Consider the following 24,353-nt stretch of genomic DNA (forward strand, 5'->3'; position numbering starts at 1 on the left):
AAACCCTCCACCGACTTACGAAGAGCCGGCCACCAAAATCTCCGAGCAATGAGATCTACCGTGGCACTACTCCCGGGGTGACCAGCAAGAACCGTATAATGATGCTCCTTGAAGAGTTTGTGACGTAGCTCAGGAGGCACGAACAACTTCCCAGAAGGACAACGGGCAGGTGCCTCAGTCTGGGCAGCCTGGACCTCGGCCTCCAAATCGGAATATAGAGCAGAAACAACTACCCCCTCCGCCAAAATGGGACCCGGGTCCTCTGAGTTTCCTCCTCCCGGAAAACAGCGAGAGAGAGCATCAGCCTTCACATTTTTGATCCCAGGTCGGAATGTAACGACAAAATTGAATCTGGAGAAGAACAGAGACCATCTGGCCTGTCTCGGATTCATACGCCTGGCCGACTCCAAGTATGCCAGATTCTTATGGTCGGTAAAAACGGTGATAGGGTGCCTGGCCCCCTCCAACCAATGGCGCCATTCCTCGAAAGCCAACTTGATGGCCAACAACTCCCTATCTCCCTCATCATAGTTTCTCTCTGCCGGGGAGAGTTTTATAGAGAAAAAGGCACAGGGTCGCCATTTGGCAGGAGAAGGGCCCTGGGACAAAACTGCACCCACACCCACCTCAGAAGCATCCACCTCAACAATAAAAGGTAAGGAAACATTGGGATGCACCAAGACGGGAGCAGACGCAAAACTCTCTTTAATCTTAGAAAAGGCTGCAAGCGCCTCCTCCGACCAAGAGGAAAAATCCGCCCCCTTTTTTGTCATGTCAGTAAGGGGTTTGACAACAGAGGAATAATTCAAAATGAACTTTCTGTAATAGTTCGCAAAACCCAGAAAGCGCATCAATGCCTTCTGATTCTCAGGAAGCTCCCACTCAAGTACAGCACGGACCTTCTCCGGATCCATGCGAAAACCAGAAGCAGAGAGGAGAAAACCCAGAAATTGAATCTCCGATACCATAAAAAGACATTTCTCCAGCTTGGCGTACAATTTATTTTCCCGCAGAATCTGCAGAACCTGAAAAAGATGATCCTGATGGGTCTGAACATCAGGGGAAAAAATCAAAATATCATCAAGATACACCAATACAAATTTCCCCATTAAATGGTAGAAAATACTATTAACAAAATGCTGAAAGACGGCCGGAGCATTCATCAGGCCGAAAGGCATAACGAGATTCTCGAAATGCCCGTTAGGGGTATTAAAGGCCGTTTTCCATTCATCCCCCTCTCTGACCCTGACCAGGTTGTACGCGCCTCTCAAATCCAATTTGGAAAAAACCTTGGCCCCAACAATTTGGTTGAAGAGGTCCGGGATCAGAGGAAGGGGATAGGGATCGCGAATTGTGATACGGTTCAGCTCCCTAAAATCTAGGCAAGGTCTCAGAGAGCCATCTTTTTTTTTAACAAAAAAAAAACCCGCGGCCACAGGTGACTTTGAGGGACGAATATGCCCCTTATCGAGACTCTCGGAGATATAAGTTCGCATTGCGATTCTTTCCGGTTGTGAGAGATTGTAGAGGCGTGCTTTTGGCAGCTTGGCGCCGGGAATGAGGTTAATGGGACAGTCAAACTCCCGGTGAGGAGGTAGCTCCTGAACACCGCTCTCGGAAAACACGTCCGAGAAATCAGAGAGAAATGATGGCACAGTTTTAGTAGACACCTCTGCAAAAGTCGCTGTGAGACAATTCTCTCTACAAAAGTCACTCCACTCATTTATTTGCCTTCCTTGCCAATCAATAGTGGGGTTATGTCTAGTGAGCCAGGGTAACCCCAAAACTAGAGGAGAAGGCAATCCGTTAAGGACAAAACAAGATATATCCTCCACATGAGTGTCACCTACAGCTAGCCGGATATTGTGAACAATGCCCTTCAGAGATCTCTGTGAGAGTGGAGCAGAGTCAATAGCAAAAACAGGTATATCCTTTTCTAATGTGCAAACCTGAAAACCATGCATGGCTACAAATTGAGTGTCAATAAGATTGACGGCCGCTCCACTATCGACAAAAATCTCACAAGAAATGACTTTGCTCTCTAGCGCCACCCTGGCAGACAGGAGAAAACGGGAACTGCAGGTCAGAGGAAAAGCATCAATTCCTACATCAACTTTGCCCAAAGTAGCAGATGAAGCAGAATTTGATGATTTACCTTTTGAGGTTTTTCTCTTATTATCGCTCTTAGTACAGTTCAAGAATCTCCTAGACGGACAAACATTTGCCAAATGACCTATGCCCCCACAACAAAAACACACCATACTCTGAGGACTAAATCCTCTTTTATCAGGGGCAAGTCGACCTAGCTGCATGGGCTCCTCCTCAGAGGGGAGCGAGACAGGATGAGGCCCCTGCACACTGAATGAGTCCACACCATTGCCCCTAGACTGACAATGGCTGGACAGAGAGGTCTTGTTTCTTTCTCTTAGACGCCTGTCAAGGCGTACCGCCAATGACATGGCAGACTCTAAGGACGTTGGTCTCTCATGGAAAGCAAACGCATCTTTCAATCTCTCTGAGAGACCATGACAGAACTGACTCCGGAGTGCAGCATCATTCCAACCTGAATCAGCTGCCCATCTCCGAAATTCAGAACAATAAAGCTCTGCAGACAGTTTGTTCTGGCATAAAACACATAAGTTAGATTCGGCCAGAGCAACACGATCCGGGTCATCATATATCTGCCCCAGGGCCACAAAAAATCTTTCCACGGATCGAAGGGAGGGATCCCCTGATGGCAGCGAAAAAGCCCAAGTCTGAGCATTACCCCTGAGCAGGGAGATGACAATCCTCACCCTCTGCTCCTCCTTACCAGAAGAGTGGGGACACAAGCAAAAATGGAGTTTGCATGAGTCTCTGAAGCGAACAAAATTCTCACTGCCCCCGGAGAACGTTTCCGGAAGTGAGACCTTTGGCTCGCAACAGACTCCATGAGCCGGAGCAGAGCCCAATGCTTGAAGCTGAGTCATAGATTGACGGAGATCCGCTACTTCCAAAGAAAGACCCTGCATGCGGTCAACCAGGCCAGAAAGCGGATCCATGTCAAAAAAGGACGGTTTTGGTGGATTATAATGTCACGGCTGTATGTGAGCAACAAGAGTATACACAGTAAAAAGAGCTACTGACCGGACCCAAACTAGGGAGGATAAAGGGTGACCCCTGTCAGACCCTCAAAGCTCTCCCTATGCTGCTAAAGCACATGCCCGGATCCAAATGGCGGAACGAGGCATGCCCGCGTACCTAAGACTGATGACCACTGTAACCCCTACAATAGTGGAAGGGGCACGGCCACCGGTGCCCTGCTCAGTATATGGAGGGAACCGTGGCCACCTCAGATCCAGTCAGAAAATAACCAGGTACACAACAATGTCTGCACAGCTAAGGTGCTGCAGCCGCAGAGAAGACGGATCCAAGGACAGCTGGCAATATTCGGAGTGCTTGCTGCAGCAGAACACAGGTCCAGTGAACTGATAGCTACAAGTGAAGATACTCAAGCAAGAGCTACAACTGAAATGAGAAATATAATCCACGCCCTACAATAGGAGGAGGGGTGATTTAAAGGCAGGGAAATCAACCGCAGGAGGAACAGTTGGGAGGAAGGAAACAGAAAGTAAAGACTTCATCACAGGGGCGGAGAAACAGAGCAGTGAGAACTCCTCCAAGCTCTAGTAGTGACATCATCACAGGGGTGGAGAAACAGAGCTGTGAGAACGTCCCAAAGCTCTGGTAGTGACAATTAGTGGCACAAAATTATATATTATTTGCCGTTCAGCGGTGCAGTTATATGTTCTAAAGTGTTTTGTGGAGTGTATAAGTGGAAAAAAGTAAGGGCCTATTTTTCGTTCAGCGGTGCAGTTATATGTTCTAGAGCCCTATTTGGCATGTATTAGTGGCACAAAAATATATATTATTTGCCGTTTAGCGGTGCAGTTATATGTTCTAAAGCGTTTTGTGGAGTGTATAATTGGAAAAAAATAATGGCCTATTTTCCGTTCAGCGGTGCAGTTATATTTTCTAAAGCCCTTTTTGGCGTATATTAGTGGCAAAAAAATAATATATTATATTCCATTCAGCGGTGCAGTTGCAGTGTCCCACTAGTGTACGTGGGCACTGCAAATCCTGTTATATTGTATGTTGTAACATGTATTGCACTTTTGTATAAAGATCCCTGTTATCAGGCTGTTAGGTGCACTTCACACATGCCACCACTAGATGGGGATAGCACCACAGTATATATATAGCACAGTTCAAGCCTAGTTAGTTGGTTGGTGAGATGTAGGGAGTTAGACTGTGGAAGCAGGAGGAGATGGAGTGAGGAGCAAGGGGGACCCCTGTCCTCTCAGCTCTCTTTTGGGCTCCACGGCCCAGAGGAGCCAATTCATGGTCTCAGTGTCAAGCAATGGAAATAGGCAGTGGTGGAGCCTTTATTCTACCGTCTACTCTTCTGGAGTGCCAAGTGGATCTTACTAATTTTATTGTGGAAAGACAAAGGAAGGAGAAGAGCCATTATTCTAGGCTCTAGGTGCCTTTGTAATCAGGTGAAGGTTTATTAGCTTCCAGCAGCCTCACCATTACTTCAAGGACAGACAGGTCATCTGTTGCATCACTTGTGTGTAGAAGATAAGGACTTGAATTACGTTTACTGAGATTGGAGCAAGGCAAAGAGCTAAATACAAGTGAGTACACAACCTCCTACTATAGCCTGAGCCACATATACCGCGTGTTACTGGGACTTGCCCCATCCAACCTACATGTTTATCAGAGACTGTTTTATAACTGGATTTAAAGTTGCTTGCTGTCAAGATCTTGGTAACAGTCAAGTTCTTAGTTGGATTCAAACCCTGCCTCATTCTTCTATCTCCATACTACAACCACTCTCATAATTTTGCACCATCAAGGTGCTGGCGTCACGACAATACCTAAGTCAGGGGCCCAGCCTATATGTTTTAAAGCACTTTTTTGCGTGTATTAGTGGCACAAAAAAAGTGTTTTCTGTTGTGTGGTGAAGTAACAAAATTACAGCCCTTTTTGGTGTGTATTAATGGCAAAAAAAAAAAATTTGCCGTTCAGTGATGCAGTTATATGTTCTAACATCAATAGACCCTTGGCATATTTACAGGCTTTTTATACCAAATTTCTTTACAAACGATCCTAAAGACCCAAAAGTGCCCTATTTCTTTCATATGCCAATTATTAAGATATAACCTTTAATATATGCATATTAAAAAGTTTCCCTAAACAAATTAAAAATAAAGATGATAAAACTATCAGCTGTGTCACATGATTTTTGTGTATTTTTTTTTGTCTATAATACATTTGCTCATATACCTCCAGTGTATGTGTATGGAGATACTAAATGAGACTCATCTAACAACATTATAGAGTAGGAATAGCAAGTCACTAGCGTGGCCGGTAGTCAGCAGGGTGGCAGCAGTGGGAGGTCAGGAGCCAAACGTGCCCGGGGTAGACCACCAGCTTCGTAGGAGCCTACCTGCCCAGAAAGTAGTGGTGTAGGGGTTCACAGAAGCAGTGGTGGTAGCAGTCAGTCATTGCGGAGTGCTGGGGGTAAAATCACCTACTAGGCGGTGTGGCAGTTTTTTGTTAAGCCGTCGGAAGAGGTGAATGTGGCCATTTGTAGAATCTGTGGGCAGAAGGTGAAGTGTGGCCAGGGTGCCAATGTTGGCACCAGAACCCTGCGTCAACTTATGCAGCATCATCATAAAGTGCTCTGGGAGAACCGTGGCTCCGAGGTGGTGGTCCAGCCTGCCGCAGCAACCTCTGCAATCAACCAGTGGCACGCACCCGATTTCAGGCAGTCAAGGCTCCCCCACCTCACCCGAAGGGAGCTGTCTGTCCTTCCCATCATCTGCTGGTCCTGATGCTCCTGCTCCTCCTCTCACTCCTCGACAGTCATTCCATCAGCAATCGATCACTGAAGCGATTGCCAAGAGACAACAGTACACGTGCACTAATCCAACTGCGCAGAAGCGGAATGTGCTCCTGGCCAAGTTGCTGGTGCTGCAGTCCCTCCCTTTCCAAGTGGTGGACTCTGCACCTTTCAGAGTACCAGCCCTGCACACATATGTAGAATAGAAGGTGGGTAGGGATGAGCGAACCCGAACTGTATAGTTCGGGTTCGTACCGAATTTTGGGGTGTCCGTGACACGGACCCGAACCCGAACATTTTCGTAAAAGTCCGGGTTCGGGTTCGGTGTTCGGCGCTTTCTTGGCGCTTTTTGAAAGGCTGCAAAGCAGCCAATCAACAAGCGTCATACTACTTGGCCCAAGAGGCCATCACAGCCATGCCTACTATTGGCATGGCTGTGATTGGCCAGTGCACCATGTGACCCAGCCTCTATTTAAGCTGGAGTCACGTAGCGCCGCACGTCACTCTGCTATGATCAGTATAGGGAGAGGTTGCAGCTGCGACGTTAGGGCGAGATTAGGCAGATTAACTCCTCCAAAAGACTTCATTCTGTGATCAATCTGCAGCTGTGGATCATTGAAGTGCTATTATTGACTTGCTCACTTTTTTGAGGCTGCCCAGAGCGTTTTTAGATCACTTTTTTTCTGGGGTAATCGGCGGCCATTTCGTGACTTGTGGTGCGCCAGCACGAGCTATCACCAAGTGTATTTAACCATCGATAGTGTGGTTATTTTGTGCTATATCCTACATCAGCTGCAGGCTGAGCCTGTGTCACCGAAGTGCATTTAACCATCAACAGTCTGGTTATTTTTTGGCCATATACTACATCAGCTGCAGGCTGAGCCTGTGTCACCCAAGTGCATTTAACCATCAACAGTCTGATTATTTTTTGGCCATATACTACATCAGCTGCAGGCTGAGCCTGTGTCACCCAAGTGTATTTAACCATCGATAGTGTGGTTATTTTGTGCTATATCCTACATCAGCTGCAGGCTGAGCCTGTGTCACCCAAGTGCATTTAACCATCAACAGTCTGATTATTTTTTGGCCATATGCTACATCTGGTGCAGGCTGAGCCTGTGTCACCCAAGTGCATTTAACCATCAACAGTGTGGTTATTTTTTGGCCATATATTACATCAGGGGCAAGTTGAGCCTGTCACCCAGCGCCTAAAAAATAGACCTGACATTTCTATTCAACCAAATCTGTACTGTTTTAGCTGGTCAAGTTATTTGTATTGACCGTAAAAGCACACTTTTTGTTCTGGGTTGAAAAAGCATTCCCAAATTTGCCATTCTCAAAATAACTAGTTTCTGGTATTTGAGGCCTACTTGAAATCTATCCCAAAAAGAAAATCTTACATTGAAGGTATTGATAGTGTCATTCAGAAAAACCTAAGACACACGCTAGCGTGCTGATAGAAGTGTGATTCTGTGATTAAACCTATAACTGTCACACAGCGCAAAAAAAAACAGGTCTCACATCTCTATTCAACCAAATCTGCACTGTTTTAGCTGGTCAAGTTATTTGTAGTGACCGTAAAAGCAGACTTTTTGTTCTGGGTTGAAAAAGCATTCCCAAATTTGCCATTCTCAAAATAACTAGTTTCTGGTATTTGAGGCCTACTTGAAATCTATCCCAAAAAGAAAATCTTACATTGAAGGTATTGATAGTGTCATTCAGAAAAACCTAAGACACACGCTAGCGTGCTGATAGAAGTGTTATTCTGTGATTCAACCTATACCTGTCACACAGCGCAAAAAAAAAACAGGTCTCACATCTCTATTCAACCAAATCTGCACTGTTGTAGCTGGTCAAGTTATTTGTAGTGACCGTAAAAGCACACTTTTTTTTCTGGGTTGAAAAAGCATTCCCAAATTTGCCATTCTCAAAATTGTGGTGAACGGGAACAATGAGGAAAACATCTAATAAGGGACGCGGACGTGGACATGGTCGTGGTGGTGTTAGTGGACCCTCTGGTGCTGGGAGAGGACGTGGCCGTTCTGCCACAGCCACACGTCCTAGTGAACCAACTACCTCAGGTCCCAGTAGCCAGCAGAATATGACATGAATACAGATTCTGTGCTGACATAAGGCCAGATTCTCTGTTACGGGACCTCTCTCCTCTGCCTGGGTGCCTGGGCCTAAATGTGTGACAGTGGCCTGTTCCAGTGGTGGGTGACGTGAAGCCTGATTCTCTGCTATGACATGAAGACAGATTCTGTGCTGACATAAGGCCAGATTCTCTGTTACGGGACCTCTCTCCTCTGCCTGGGTGCCTGGGCCTAAATGTGTGACAGTGGCCTGTTCCAGTGGTGGGTGACGTGAAGCCTGATTCTCTGCTATGACATGAAGACTGATTCTGCGCTGACATGAAGCCAGATTCTCTGCTATGGCATGAAGAGACTGATTCTCTGCTGACATGAAGCCAGATTCTTAGCTATGGCATGAAGAGACTGATTCTCTGCTGACGTGAAGCCAGATTCTCTGCTATGGGACCTCTGTCCAATTGATATTGGTTCATTTTTACTTTTTTAATTTTTATTTTAATTCATTTCCCTATCCATATTTGTTTGCAGGGGATTTACCTACATGTTGCTGCCTTTTGCAGCCCTCTAGCTCTTTCCTGGACTGTTTTACAGCCTTTTTAGTGCCCAAAAGTTCGGGTCCCAATTGACTTCAATGGGGTTCGGGTTCGGGACGAAGTTCGGATCGGGTTCGGATCCCGAACCCGAACATTTCCGGGAAGTTCGGCTGAACTTCTCGAACCCGAACATCCAGGTGTTCGCTCAACTCTAAAGGTGGGCCAGTCCTTGAGCCTGTCGGTGTCTGCAAAAAGTGCACGGCAGCGTCAACGTGTTTAGCTGTAACTATGGTCAAGGACCAAACATGTCCTTTATGGCCCCCTGGGTGAATGTGGTTCCTGCACAGCGACACCAGCAACTTGGCCAGGTGACGCCGCTTCTGCCTCCACGTTTTCACGCCGTTGGTCCTGCGACAATGTCCGCCTCTGCCTCCTCATCCTCCACCGTGTCCTCAGCCTCCACTGCAGGGACAATTCACAGTGCCCCTCCCGCATACCACATGTGCAGGGCACAACGGTGTCACGCTGTTCTGCACCTCATTTGCCTGGGCAAACGGAGTCAAACAGAGGAGGAACTGCTCCATGTCCGTCATCAAAAAATAAAATCCTGGCTTTCTCCGCGACAACTCAAAATCGGAATCATGGTGACAACGGGAAGAACATGGTTAATAAAGTTAATCCGTCTGTTACATCGTTGGGTGACATATATTAATTGTTTGTGTGAAGTACACCTGCATTGCATACGTGTCAGGGAAAGTAATATAGTTAATCCGTCTGTGAGTCAAGGAGGGCTGAGCCATGCGCCCTGCATGGCACACGTGTCAAGCGGTTCCTGCAGTCTTCCACCCATCTGCAAGACATCCTAAAAATGGCCTGGAAACTTTGTATGCACTTCAGCCACTCGTACACCGCAAAGCACACCCTCCTTGAGCTGCAACGGCATTCCCCAACATAGGCTGATATGCGACGTTTCCACCTGTTGGAATTCCACCCTCCATATGTTGGACTGACTATGATTGGCCATAAACGATTTCTTGATGATCCAAACGGACAGAAGTAGTGTTGAGCGAACCCGAACTGTAAAGTTCGGGTTCGGGTACCCGGACGCGATCCCGAACTTTTCCAGGAAAAGTTCAAGTTCGGTGTTCGGGCATTTAATAAAGCTTAATGAAAGGCTGCAGGGCAGCCAATCAACAAGCTTTGAAGCTGTGAACACTTAGAAGCCATCACAGCCATGCTTGTGTGAGGTACACCTGCACTGCGTACGTGACAGGGAAAGAAATATAGTTAATCAGTCTGTGAGTTTGGTGGGTGACATATACACATTTTGTTTTTCAGGTACACCTGCACTGCGTACGTGACAGGGAAAGTACTATAGTTAATACTTCTGTTATTTCGGTGGGTGACATATACCCAATTCTTTTTCCAGGTACACCTGCACTGCATACGTGACAGGGAAAGTAATACAGTTACTTTGGTGGGTGACATATACCCTTTTTTTTTTTTTAGGTATACCTGCACTACGTGACAGGGAAATTAATAAAGTTAATCCGTCTGTTACATCTGTGGGTGACCTCAAAGTGTGAGGAAAGCATCAAATAAGGGACATGGCCCTGGTCGTGGTGCTGCTGGTGTTGGTGAAACTCCTGTTGCAGGGAGAGGACGTGGTCGATCTGTGCCAGCTACACACACAAATGAAACACCGTCCTCAGGTGCACATAGGCGACAGAACATTTAGAGTTATTTTGTAGGCCCGAATACCGGTGTACGAATGGTGAGGCCAGAACAAATAGAGGCAGTAGTAAATTGGGTAGCAGAGAGTGCCTCTAGTTCCTTCACATTGTCTCCCACCCGGTCCGCTGCTGAAAGCGCAGAGTTGGCACCTGCAGCTCATGGGCAACTGTCTTTCACCTCACCCCCTTGCAAATCTGCCAAGCAGTCTGAGCCACAAGTCATGCAGCAGTCTCTTATGCTTTTTGATGACTCTGCTGGCAGGGTTTCCATGGCCCATCCACCTAGCCCTGTCCCAGAAGTGGAAGAGATTGAGTGCACTGATGCCCAACCACTTATATTTCAGGATGTGGACATGGCAGTGTGCAGACCGGCAAGGAGGGCAGGGGTGAGGAGTGGGTGGAAGATTATGTGGGGGACGATGAGGTCCTAGACCCCACCTGGAATCAAGGTCAAGAGAGTGACGTGTGCAGTTCGGAGGAAGAGGTGGTGGTCACTCAGCGCCAGCCACACAGCAAAAAAGGGAGCAGGGTGCAAAAGCAGAGTGGCCGCCCCTTAGTCAGTACTGCCCACCGCATCCAGGGACTGAGCACACCAAAGCCAGCTCCAAGGAGTTCCCTGGCGTGGCAGTTCTTCAGAAAATGTGTTGACGACAAGACGCAAGTGTTTTGCACGCTGTGCAATCAGAGCCTGAAGCGAGGCATAAATGTTCTAAACCTGAGCACAACCTGCATGACCAGGCATCTAAATGCAAAGCACGAGCTGCAGTGGAGTAGACACCTCAAAAACCACGAAAGATCTCAGGCTCCTCCTGCTCCCTCTTCTGCTGCAGTCTCGGCCTCTTCCTCCACCTCTGGAGTGACAGTGGCACCTGCTACCCCGCAAACAGAGGATGTGGCAGCAAAACCACCACTTCATCACCATCACCAAGCATCTCCACACTGTCCCATGGAAGGGTTCAGCTGTCCATTCACCAAACACTGAAGAGAAAGAGGAAGTATCCCCCTACCCACCAGCAATCCCTGGCCCTGAATGCCAGCATTTCAAAATTCCTGTCCTTTAAAATGCTGTCATTCCGTCTGGTGGAGACAGAGACTCTTAAAAACCTTATGGCGGTGGCTGTCCCACAGTACGTGGTTCCCAGCCGCAACTTTTCCAGACGAGCCATCCCTGCCCTGCACAACCAAGTGGCAGCCAAAATCAGGTGTGCACTGCACAATGCTATCTGTGGCAAGGTCCACATAACCATCAATACGTGGACCAGTAAGCACTGGCAGGGATGTTATATCTCCCTAAGTGCTGTAGGAAAGTGCAAGGGGCCATCATTGACGGAAGATATGTGTCACCGAAGTTCCTGGCCACAGTGAGGTAAGAGCCGGTAATTTTAGGTGTCAGCGGCAACTAGTGCTGACTGACACTATTGGTTATTTAGTGTGGCTGTAAAGCCAATCCGGGCCGGCTCTTACTGGGAGCAGCCAAAGTGCAGGGTGGGTGGCTGTTCCAAACACCAGACTCAAGGTGACTGTTTTTTCCTTGAAACTGACTTTTTGTTGTCACTTTCCTTTTGTGTGAATAAAACACTGAACTGTTTAACCGCCTCCGGACCGCCTAAAGCAGTATCGCATTCCGGAGGCGGCTCACTCAGGCACAGTCACGCATCTACGTGTCATCTCGCAAGACGCGAGATTACGCTCACAGCCGGCCCGCGCATGCGCATCGCGGGCCGGCAAAAGTTAGAGGACAAGTTCGTCATCAGCCTGCCAGCCAATGATCGTCGCTGGCAGGCTGATGATTTTCAAAAAAACGAATCAGAAGCCATCTAACACATTATATTTATAAATATAATGTGTTAAATGGCTTCTGTGCTCCTCTGCTGGTCCTTTTCGTCGGTTGGTCCCAGCAGAGGAGCACACATCACTGTAAGTACACAAAACACAACACTTAGCCCCAGATCACACCCTATCACCCCAATTAACCCCTTGATCACCCCTGTCAATGACCTAGTGAAAGGAAAAAAAGTGATCAGTGTAAACTGTCACTTTTTTTTTCACTAGTATTGACGGTTAGGTTTTAGGATAGTTTTAGGCCCCTTTGTTAGGCAGTTAGCGTCGGTTAGCGCCCACCCCACCGCACCGCAGTCACTGATTCGCTGATTAGCGTATCACTAATCAGCATTGGTACTTTTATAGTATCTGTAAGTGATCAGAACTGATCACAGTCAGATCTATAATAGTATTAGTGTCACCTTAGTTCGCCCTCCACCCAAAACGCAGTGTTTGCCCGATCAGGCCTGATCGGTCGCCCACACGTGCGTTCACCCACGCCCGCCCCGCCGCAGTGACAAAAATTTATTAATTTTTTTATCACTGCACAATCACTTCACAAGTGCTGCGGCGATAAAAAAATCAGTTTTGATATTTTTTATCAATAGCAGCGGCTTCCGGTACTTTGCTAGCCTCCCATTTGTAAGACAGGCTTGCTTTTTTTCTTGGGTAGTCTCAGGGAATACCCCCTAAATTTAGTTGACCAAATGGCAAATAAGGGGTATTCTTCTGAAGAGGCCTATAGGATTCTGACCCAGTCGGATGAGGAATGGGAACCCTCATCTGATGAATCCAGCGGGTCAGAATATGAACCTGTAGAAAGCAGTGGCAGTCTGACCCAAAGTTCGGACGATGAGGTTAAGGTCCCTGATAGCACCAGGCGTACCCGGCCCCGTGTTGCTAGACCACAGGTTGTGCAGGATCCGTTTCAAGGGCAGCAGAGTGGGGCCGGCGCTGTCGGATTACGTGGTGAGGCATACACCAGCAGCGCAGCCCATCCTGGACCTAGTACCAGCACTGCCGTACAACATGGTGAAGTGGCGAGCACCAGAAGGGCAGTTGAAGCTGGTACGGTGGCACGTGCAGTAGTTACCCCGTCGCAGCCACCGCACAGACAGGCCCGTAGAGCCCCTAGAGTCCCTGAGGTGCTGGCAAACCCTGATTGGCAGTCCCCAACTTCAGCCGCACCAGTTAGTTCCCCCTTTCACCGCCCAGTCTGGAGTTCGGGTTGAGACAGCTCAGATCGGTTTGGAGCTCTTGGACTTAGTCGTGGCAGAAACAAATCGGTATGCCACTCATTTTATAGCCACAAACCCGGGAAGCTATTATGCCTAGTCTTTCCGGTGGAAACCCGTCCAAGTTTCCGAATTAAAAATTTTTTTGGGCCTTCTCCTCAACATGGGCCTAACCAAAAAGCATGAATTGCGGTCATATTGGTCCACGAACCCAATTCATCACATGCCCATGTTCTCTGCTGCCATGTCCAGGGCACGATTTGAGGCCATCCTGCATTTCCTGCACTTTAGCGACAACAGCACCTCTCGTCCCAGAGGCCACCCAGCTTTTGACCGGCTCCACAAAATTTGGCCCCTCATAGACCACCTTAACACCAAATTTGCAGATTTGTATACCCCTGAGCAAAACATCTTCGTAGACGAGTCCCTTATACATTTTACCGGGCGCCTTGGCTTCAAACAATACATCCCAAGCAAGCGCGCCCAGTATGGGGTCAAATTGTATAAGCTCTGTGAAAGGGCCACAGGCTATACCCACAAATTTCGGATCTATGAGGGTAAAGATCAGACCCTGGAGCCGGTCGGTTGCCCTGACTACCTGGGGAGCAGTGGGAAGACAGTCTGGGACTTGGTGTCACCCTTATTTGGCAAGGGGTACCATCTTTATGTGGACAATTTTTACACAAGTGTGCCCCTCTTCAGACATTTGTTCCTAGAACAGATTGGCTGCTGTGGCACCGTGCGACCTAGTCGCCGGGGCTTCCCCCAACGGGTCGTTACAAGTGGGGAGAGGGCTGCCTTGTGTAATGAAGAACTGCTCACGGTGAAATGGAGAGACAAGCGCGACGTTTACATGCTCTCCTCCATTCACGCAGACACGACAATACAAATAGAACGAGCAACCAGTGTCATTGAAAAGCCCCTCTCGGTCCACGACTATAATTTGCTCATGGGAGGGGTGGACTTCAATGACCAGATGTTGGCTCCTTATTTAGTTTCCCGACGCACCAGACGATGGTATAAGAAGGTGTCTGTATATTTAATTCAATTGGCTGTATATAATAGTTTTGTTCTCTACAGAAAGGCTGGGAGAACAAGATCCTTCCTCAAATTTCAGGAAGAGATCATCGAGAACCTCCTGTATCCAGGAGGTTCCGTGGCCTCATCCACCAGTGTAGTGAGCCGTCTACACGAGCGACATTTCCCCAATTTCCCCAATTGCTGGTACCTCAACCCAAGCGCCACCCCGAAAAAGATGTTGTGTCTGTAGCAGGAGTGGAATAAGGCGTGACACCCGCTATTTCTGTCCTGACTGCCCTGACCACCCTGCCCTACGCTTAGGGGAGTGTTTCCGGAAGTATTACACACAGGTACACTATTAGCATAGGGATTACGTTACACAGGACAGGCACACAGGGCTGTTAGGGTTCTTTCACTCACAGCTGCTGCAAACCTCTACTTTCACCTGGGACAAAGTGCATAATGTACTTCGCCACATCTCTGGGCAATTTGCGCTTTGCACATTGTCCCATGGGGAAGGAGAGGTTTGCCCAGAGGCTGAACGAAAAAAAAAAATCTCATTACCCATATGCTCAATATAAGGAGAATAGCAGAAACTCCTAATGCTGGCCATACATGTAATTATTGCGGAGACCCTCAAATGCCAGGGCAGTACAAACACCCCACAAATGACCCCATTTTGGAAAGAAGACACCCCAAGGTATTCGCTGAGGGGCATATTGAGTCCATGAAAGATTGGAATTTTTGTCCCAAGTTAGCGGAAAGGGAGACTTTGTGAGAAAAAAATAAATAAATCAATTTCCGCTAACTTGTGGCAAAAAAAAAAAACTTCTATGTACTCGCCATGCCCCGCATTGAATACCTTGGGGTGTCTTCTTTCCAAAATGGGGTCACATGTGGGGTATTTATACTGCCCTGGCATTTTAGGGGCCCCAAAGCGTGAGAAGAAGTCTGGTATCCAAATGTCTAAAAATGCCCTCCTAAAAGGAATTTGGGCACCTTTGCCCACCTAGGCTGCAAAAAAGTGTCACACATGTGGTATCTCCGTATTTAGGAGAAGTTGGGCAATGTGTTTTGGGGTGTCTTTTTATATACCCATGCTGGGTGAGATAAATATCTCTGTCAAATGCCAACTTTGTATAAAAAAATGGGAAAAGTTGTCTTTTAGAGAGATATTTCTCTCACCCAGCATGGGTATATGTAAAAATACACCACAAAACACATTGCCCAACTTCTCCTGAGTACGGCGATACCACATGTGTGACACTTTTTTGCAGCCTAGGTGGACAAAGGGGCCCACATTCTAAAGAGCACCTTTAGGATTTCACAGGGCATTTTTAGTCTCATATTCCACTAACTTGTGACAAAAAATAAAAACTTCCATGAACTCACTATGCCCATCACGTAATACATTGGGGTGTCTTATTTCCAAAATGGGGTCACTTGTGGGGTAGTTATACTGCCCTGGCATGTTAGGGGTAGTTTGAAATCAAAAAACGTGAAAAATGCCCTGTGAAATCCTAAAGGTGCTCTTTAGAATGTGGGCCCCTTTGCCCACCTAGGCTGCAAAAAAGTGTCACACATGTGGTATCGCCGTATTTAGGAGAAGTTGGGCAATGTGTTTTGGGGTGTCTTTTTTCATATACCCATGCTGGGTGAGATAAATATCTCTGTCAAATGCCAACTTTGTATAAAAAAATGGGAAAAGTTGTCTTTTAGAGATATTTCTCTCACCCAGCATGGGTATACGTAAAAAGACACCCCAAAACACACTGCCCAACTTCTCCTGAGTACGGCGATACCACATGTGTGACACTTTTTTGCAGCCTAGGTGGACAAAGGGGCCCACATTCTAAAGAGCACCTTTAGGATTTCACAGGGCATTTTTAGTCTCATATTCCACTAACTTGTGACAAAAAATAAAAACTTCCATGAACTCACTATGCCCATCACGTAATACATTGGGGTGTCTTATTTCCAAAATGGGGTCACTTGTGGGGTAGTTATACTGCCCTGGCATGTTAGGGGTAGTTTGAAATCAAAATACGTGAAAAATGCCCTGTGAAATCCTAAAGGTGCTCTTTAGAATGTGGGCCCCTTTGCCCACCTAGGCTGCAAAAAAGTGTCACACATGTGGTATCACCGTATTTAGGAGAAGTTGGGCAATGTGTTTTGGGGTGTCTTTTTTCATATACCCATGCTGGGTGAGATAAATATCTCTGTCAAATGCCAACTTTGTATAAAAAAATGGGAAAAGTTGTCTTTTAGAGAGATATTTCTCTCACCCAGCATGGGTATACGTAAAAAGACACCCCAAAACACATTGCCCAACTTCTCCTGAGTACGGCAATTTCACAGGGCATTTTTTACACATTTTGATTTCAAACTACTTCTCATGCATTAGGGCCCCTAAAATGCCAGGGCAGTATAACTACCCCACAAGTGACCCCATTTTGGAAAGAAGACACCCCAAGGTATTTCGTGATGGGCATAGTGAGTTCATGGAAGTTTTTATTTTTTGTCACAAGTTAGTGGAATATGAGACTTTGTAAGAAAAAATAAAATAAAATCATCATTTTCCGCTAACTTGTGACAAAAAATAAAAAGTTCTATGAACTCACTATGCCCATCAGCGAATACCTTAGGGTGTCTACTTTCCGAAATGGGGTCATTTGTGGGGTGTTTGTACTGTATGGCCATTGTAGAACCTCAGGAAACATGACAGTTGTGTAACGGTCGTGTACACACACACACAGGGGGGAGGGAAGTGACCACTGCGCTCCACCCTTACCCCTGGCCCTGCCTACTTGCCTCGCGATTCCTAATGACAGGGGACAACTGGACGGCAATCCCTAACTTGGAGTAAGTGCAGGGATGACAGACAGACAAACAACAGGACGTGAACGGACCGAGTAAATACCAGGAAAGCTGCAAAGTACAAATGGAGCAAGCAGAGAATTGTCAGGAGAAGCCGGGGTCATAAATACCAGGAGAGCAGAGAAGTACAAGAGGAGTCCTAAGAGAGTAGTCAGGTGGGAGCCGAGGTCACAATACCAGGACGGATGCGCAGTACAGGAGGATCAGGCAAAAGGATGGTCAAGGAACAGGATCAGGTAAGTATTCAGCAGTCCAACAGATAGCCAGGAACATAGAAATTAACAGGCAACCTGTAGCCAGCAGGCTGCCTGTATTTATAGTGGGGAGTGAGGGTCATGTGACATGGCCAGCGTCACATGACCGACAGACCAACCAGTCGAGCACCGAGTGATCAGCTCTGCGCTCAAGGCAGACTTAGGAGCAGGGAGCCACCCAGCTAGTAAAGCCGCCCTGGGAATGAGGTCAAACACAGATCCTCATTCCCAAAGCTAAGCAACAGGTCTACGGGCGATGGGGGACCGAGTGCACCTTCGGAACCCCGTGACAGTACCCCCCCTTTTACGAGGGGCCACCGGACCCAAGACTTCAGGCGATGGCTTTTCAGGGTGTTCTAAATGAAATTTACGAATAAGTCTAGGAGCATGAACCTCCCTGGCAGGTACCCAAGATCTCTCTTCAGGTCCATAACCCTTCCAGTGAATCAGGTACTGCAAGGAATTACGCACCTTCCGGACATCCACTATTTTAGACACCACATACTCGACAGCATCATTAACAAGAACCGGCGGAGGCGAGGCTTTTGATGGTACTACCGGTTCAAAATATTTTTTAAGCAGAGATTTATGGAACACATTATGAATGTGGAATGACTCGGGCAGCTCCAACCTAAAAGATACCGGGTTAATCACTTCCGTGATCTTATATGGTCCAATAAAACGAGGAGCAAATTTTTTAGAAGTTACCTTGAGAGATAGATTCTTGGAAGACAACCATACTTTATCCCCAACCTGAAAGTTTACCCCCCTTGAACGTCTCCTATCAGCCTTGAGTTTCTGAGAACATTGAGCCTTTTCTAGGTTCGATTGAACCCGGGCCCAAACTGTGCACAGTTCGGAGGAGAGTTTATCCGCTTCAGGGTTAGAGGAGGAGACGGACGACCCAGAATGAAAATGGGGATGAAAACCATGGTTACAAAAGAAAGGGGAGACCCCAGCGGAAGAATTGACACGGTTATTCAAAGCAAATTCAGCCAATGGAAGAAATTTCACCCATAATTGCTGGTCATCAGCAACATACGACCTCAAGAATTGTTCGACAGACTGATTAAGGCGTTCAGTCTGCCCATTACTCTCAGGGTGGTAGGCAGAGGAAAAAGACAATGAAATTTTACATTTTTGACAGAAGGCCCTCCAGAATTTGGACACAAACTGCACACCCCTGTCAGAAACAATATTTTCCGGGATACCATGCAATCGAACAATTTCTTTCACAAAAATAGACGCCAGGGTTTTGGCATTCGGGAGTTTAGACAGGGGAATTAAATGGACCATCTTGCTAAACCTATCCACCACTACCCACACTACAGTCTTACCCTCCGCCAGCGGTAGGTCAGTTATAAAGTCCATCGAGATATGGGACCAGGGTCTACTGGGAATGGGTAGGGGTCGTAGGTTACCAGCAGGGCGAGTCCTAGGTGTCTTGGACCTGGCACAAACCTCACAGGCTGACACATAGGACTTGACATCCCTAGTTAGAGTGGGCCACCAATAAGATCTAGAAACCAGATCCTTAGTGCCCTCAACACCCGGATGTCCACAAAAGGCAGAATCGTGACACTCACCCAACAGCTGGAGACGAAATTGTACGGGAACAAACAACTTATCTGTTGGGGTGGATACCGGTGCCAGATGTTGTTCCGACCTAATGCGAGCCGAGATATCCTGGGTAAGAGCTGCTAAGAAGATTCTTGCTGGTAGGATGGATTCAGGTGGTACCTCAGTAGGTTGAAAAGCCTGGAAGCTCCGAGATAATGCGTCCGCCTTCACATTTTTACTTCCCGGCCTGAACGTGATGGAAAAATCAAAACGAGTAAAAAACAGAGCCCATCTGGCTTGACGGGGATTCAACCTCTTAGCAGACTCGAGAAACATAAGGTTTTTATGGTCAGTGACAACAGTTACACAATGCCTTGCCCCCTCCAGAAAATGCCTCCACTCCTCAAATGCCCATTTAATGGCCAGCAGCTCCCTATTCCCTATGTCGTAGTTTCTCTCCGTGGGAGAGAATTTCCTGGAGAAGAAGGCACATGGTCTCAGATTAGTGAGGCTAGCAGGACCTTGTGAAAGGACTGCTCCTGCGCCGTCCTCGGACGCATCCACCTCCACAATAAAAGGTTTCTCCTGATCAGGCTGGATCAGAATGGGAGCGCTACTAAATGCCTTTTTTAATTTTTCAAATGAAGAAATGGCTTCAGTAGACCAATTCTCCAAATCCGCCCCTTTCTTAGTAAGGTCGGTCAACGGTTTAGCAATTACTGAAAAATTCATAATAAATTTACGATAGTAATTGGCGAAACCTAAGAACCGTTGTAAGGCCTTTAAAGATGAAGGTCTTACCCATTCCTTTATTGCTAGTACCTTACCAGGATCCATCTTGAAGGCGTGAGGAGTCAGAACATGCCCTAGAAACAGAATCTCCTGCACACCAAAGACACATTTCTCTTGTTTAGCGGATAGCTGATTCTCCCTCAACACCTCTAATACTTGTCTAACATGAGACACATGGGATTCGAAGTCAGGAGAGAATATCAAAATGTCGTCAAGATAGACAATAACAAATTTACCTAAGAACTCCCTAAGAATGTCATTCATGAAGTTTTGGAACACAGCTGGGGCATTGCTGAGTCCAAAAGGCATCACCTGATATTCAAAGTGTCCTACCGGAGTATTGAACGCCGTCTTCCATTCGTCTCCCTCCTTGATTCGGATTAGATTGTATGCCCCTTTCAGGTCAATTTTGGAAAACCAGGTTGCCCCCAGAACCTGGTTAAATAAATCCGGAATCAATGGGAGGAAGTATCTATTCTGGACAGTGATTTTATTTAATCTCCGGTAATCGATACATGACCTAAGACCACCATCTTTTTTCTTAACGAAGAAAAACCCCGCCCCCATAGGAGAGACAGAAGGTCTAATATGCCCTTTACCAAGGCTCTCCTTAATATAATCCTCCATGGCCTTGCGTTCAGGCATAGAAAGATTATAAATTCGTCCTTTAGGAAACTTGGCCCCCTCTACTAGCTCTATGGTACAATCATAAGGTCTATGGGGGGGTAGAACCTCCGGGGTTGGTGCTGAGAATACATCAGAATATTCTCTAACAACAGAGGGTAAAGTATCAGACTTTACTGAGACCCCAGCCTGTAACACGGACAGGCACGAGTCACACTTAGGCCCCCATCTCACCAACTCCCCATTGGACCAATCTATAGTGGGGTTATGTAGTCGGAGCCAAGGCAACCCTAGTACCACCTCAGCAGGTAGGTTCTCCAGGACTAGAAGCGAACATCTCTCTGAGTGGCACACACCCACGGTTAGAGAAATCTCCGAGGTACATAAGCTCACCGTACCACCAATAAGAGGAGTAGCATCAATAGCCATGACATGGATAGGAGTTGGTAAGGCAAACATAGGAATACCCAATCTAACAGCATACTCAGAGTCAATAAAGCTAGCCGCTGAGCCAGAATCAATAAAGGCCTTACCCGGCCATTTATCTACTCCCAGAGAAATCGTAATGGGTACCGAAAGCTTACATTTAGAAAATTCAGGGTGTACCTGGTCTTTAGGTTGCCTTGCCTTAGGAGACTTGACAGAGAGGACCTTCTTAGGACACTGGTTGATCCAATGGTCAGAATCTCCACAGTAAAAGCATTCTCCACGTCTGCGGCGAAGATTCCCTCGGGTCATGCCAACCTGCATGGGTTCCTCGGTGGAGACCTCAGCATTGTCTCTGGGATAGGCCTCTGGCTGGACCACCATCTGGGAAGAGAACTGTTGTTCCTGTCGTCTCTCTCTAACCCGTCGGTCAAGTCGGACAACAAGGGTCATCATCTCCTCTAAGGTCTCTGGAAGTTGATAATTGACCAGAAGATCCTTTAATTTATCAGACAGACCTGACCTGAACTGACTCTTCAGGGCTGGTTCGTTCCATCCTGAGGGGACACACCACATTCTGAATTGGGTGCAATAATCCTCCGCTGGAAAATTGCCCTGAACCAGTGGCTTTAGAGCCGTCTCGGCTACTAGAGCCCTGTCTGGTTCATCATAGAGGGTACCTAGGGCCTGAAAGAACCCCTCCACAGAATATAAACAACTGGCGCCAGCAGGTAAAGAGAACGCCCAGTCCTGGGGATCACCCTGTAATCGGGAAATGATAATGCCCACGCGTTGACTCTCGGGCCCAGAGGACACGGGGCGCAAACGGAAGTAAAGTTTGCAACTCTCCTTAAAAGAGAGAAACTTCTTCCGGTCTCCAGAAAAGGTTTCTGGGAGCTTAATCTGGGGCTCAAAATGCGGACTGGAGGCCTGAGGAGTGGAAGAGCCTTGCCCTAACTCAAAAGAGCTGAGTTTTTCCCCTAACTCCTGCACCCTCTGCGTCAGATTAGAGACATGGTCAGTCAGGGTTACCAGAGGATTCATAATACAGTGGTTATTGGGCCTGTTAATCTGTAACGGTCGCGTACACACACACACAGGGGGGAGGGAAGTGACCACTGCGCTCCACCCTTACCCCTGGCCCTGCCTACTTGCCTCGCGAGTCCTAATGACAGGGGACAACTGGACGGCAATCCCTAACTTGGAGTAAGTGCAGGGATGACAGACAGACAAACAACAGGACGTGAACGGACCGAGTAAATACCAGGAAAGCTGCAAAGTACAAATGGAGCAAGCAGAGAATTGTCAGGAGAAGCCGGGGTCATAAATACCAGGAGAGCAGAGAAGTACAAGAGGAGTCCTAAGAGAGTAGTCAGGTGGGAGCCGAGGTCACAATACCAGGACGGATGCGCAGTACAGGAGGAGCAGGCAAAAGGATGGTCAAGGAACAGGATCAGGTAAGTATTCAGCAGTCCAACAGATAGCCAGGAACATAGAAATTAACAGGCAACCTGTAGCCAGCAGGCTGCCTGTATTTATAGTGGGGAGTGAGGGTCATGTGACGTGGCCAGCGTCACATGACCGACAGACGAACCAGTCGAGCACCGAGTGATCAGCTCTGCGCTCAAGGCAGACTTAGGAGCAGGGAGCCACCCAGCTAATAAAGCCGCCCTGGGAATGAGGTCAAACACAGATCCTCATTCCCAAAGCTAAGCAACAGGTCTGCGGGCAATGGGGGACCGAGTGCACCTTCGGAACCCCGTGACAAGTTGCTCAGAAAGTCATAGCTGCTTCAAAATGCGGAAATTCACATTTTTGTACCATAGTTTGTAAACGCTATAACTTTTACCCAAACCATTTTTTTTTTACCCAAACATTTTTTTTTATCAGAGACATGTAGAACAATAAATTTAGAGAAAAATTTATATAGAAATTTTTTATTTAAAAAAAAAAATTACAACTGAAAGTGAAAAATGTCATTTTTTTGCAAAAATTTCGGTAAATTTTGATTAATAACGAAAAAAGTAAAAATGGCAGCAATGAAATTCCACTAAATGAAAGCTCTATTAGTCAGAAGAAAAGGAGGTAAAATTCATTTGGGTAAGTTGTATGACCGAGCAATAAACCGTGAAAGTAGTGTAGTGCAGAATTGTAAAAAGTGGTCTGGTCATTAAGGGGGTTTAAGCTAGGGGAGCTGAGGCGGTTAAATTATAGACGTTGTTGTTGTCTCTATACTGAGTCCGCAAGCCTGTCTACCAGAGCAAATCCCCACACTGCACACTGTGTAAATGCAGTGGCGGCTGGGCCTGTGGCGGATAGCAGTTTAGGGAATGTCCTTCCGCCACCGAGGATTGCAGGACGTTTCTTGTTGCCTCCTGTTGCCTCCTCCTTCTACTCCGCTTCCTCCTCTACCGCCTCCTCATCCGGTCAGCGTAACACCTGCACCACCAACTTCAGCACAGCCAGGGAGAAACGACATCAGGCTGTTTTAAAACTCATCTGCTTGGGGGAAAAACCCCACACTGTGCAAGATATGTGGACAGGCATGGAACAACAGACAGATGAGTGGTTGGTGCCAGTGAGCCTCAAGCCCGGGCTGGTGGTGTGCGATAACAGGTGAAATCTCGTAGCAGCTCTGGGTCTAGCCGGTTTGACGCACATCTCTTGCCTGGCGCATGTGCTGAATTTGGTGGTGCAGAGGTCCTGAAAAATTACCCCGATATGTCAGAGCTGCTTCAGAAAGTGCGGGCCGTCTCTGCGCGCTTTCAGCATTCTCACCCTGCTGCTGCTCGCCTGTCAGCGCTGCAGCGTAACTTCGTCCTTCCTGCTCACCGCCTCATATGCAACGTACCCACAAGGTGGAACTCCACCTTGCACATGCTGGAAAGACTGTGCAAGCAGCAGCAGGCGATAGTGGAGTTTTAGCTTCAGCACGCATGGATGAGTCGCTCTGCGGAACAGCACCACTTCATCACCAACGAGTGGTCCTCCATGTGGGACGTGTGTGCCATGTTGCTCTGTTTCGAGTACTCCACCAACATGGCCAATGCCGATGATGCCATCCTCAGTGTTAATATCCCACTTCTATGTCTCCTTGAAAAAATGCTTCGGGCGATGATGGAAGAGGATGTGGCACAGGAGGAAGAGGAGGAGGAAGAGGGGTAATTTCCACAGTTATCAGGCCAGTCATTCATAAGTGGCTCGAAGGGTGAGTTCCTGCACCAACAGAGGCCAGGACACAACTGTCCAGCAAGGACACAGTTCTGGAGGAAGAGGAGGATGATGAGGAGGTGGAACCATGTTCACAGCAGGATGGCACCCAAAGCAGCTCATGGGCATCACTGAAGCATAGCTGGGGGGATACAGAGGACACAAACGATACACCTCCCACAGAGGACAGCTTGTCGTTGCCTCTGGGCAGCCTGGCACACATGGGCAACTACATGCTGCAGTGCCTGCGCAATGACCGTCGAGTTGCCCACATTCTAACCAGTGCTGATT

The sequence above is a fragment of the Bufo bufo genome, chromosome 4, assembly GCF_905171765.1.
Source record: "Bufo bufo chromosome 4, aBufBuf1.1, whole genome shotgun sequence".
Classification (NCBI taxonomy): Eukaryota; Metazoa; Chordata; class Amphibia; order Anura; family Bufonidae; genus Bufo; species Bufo bufo.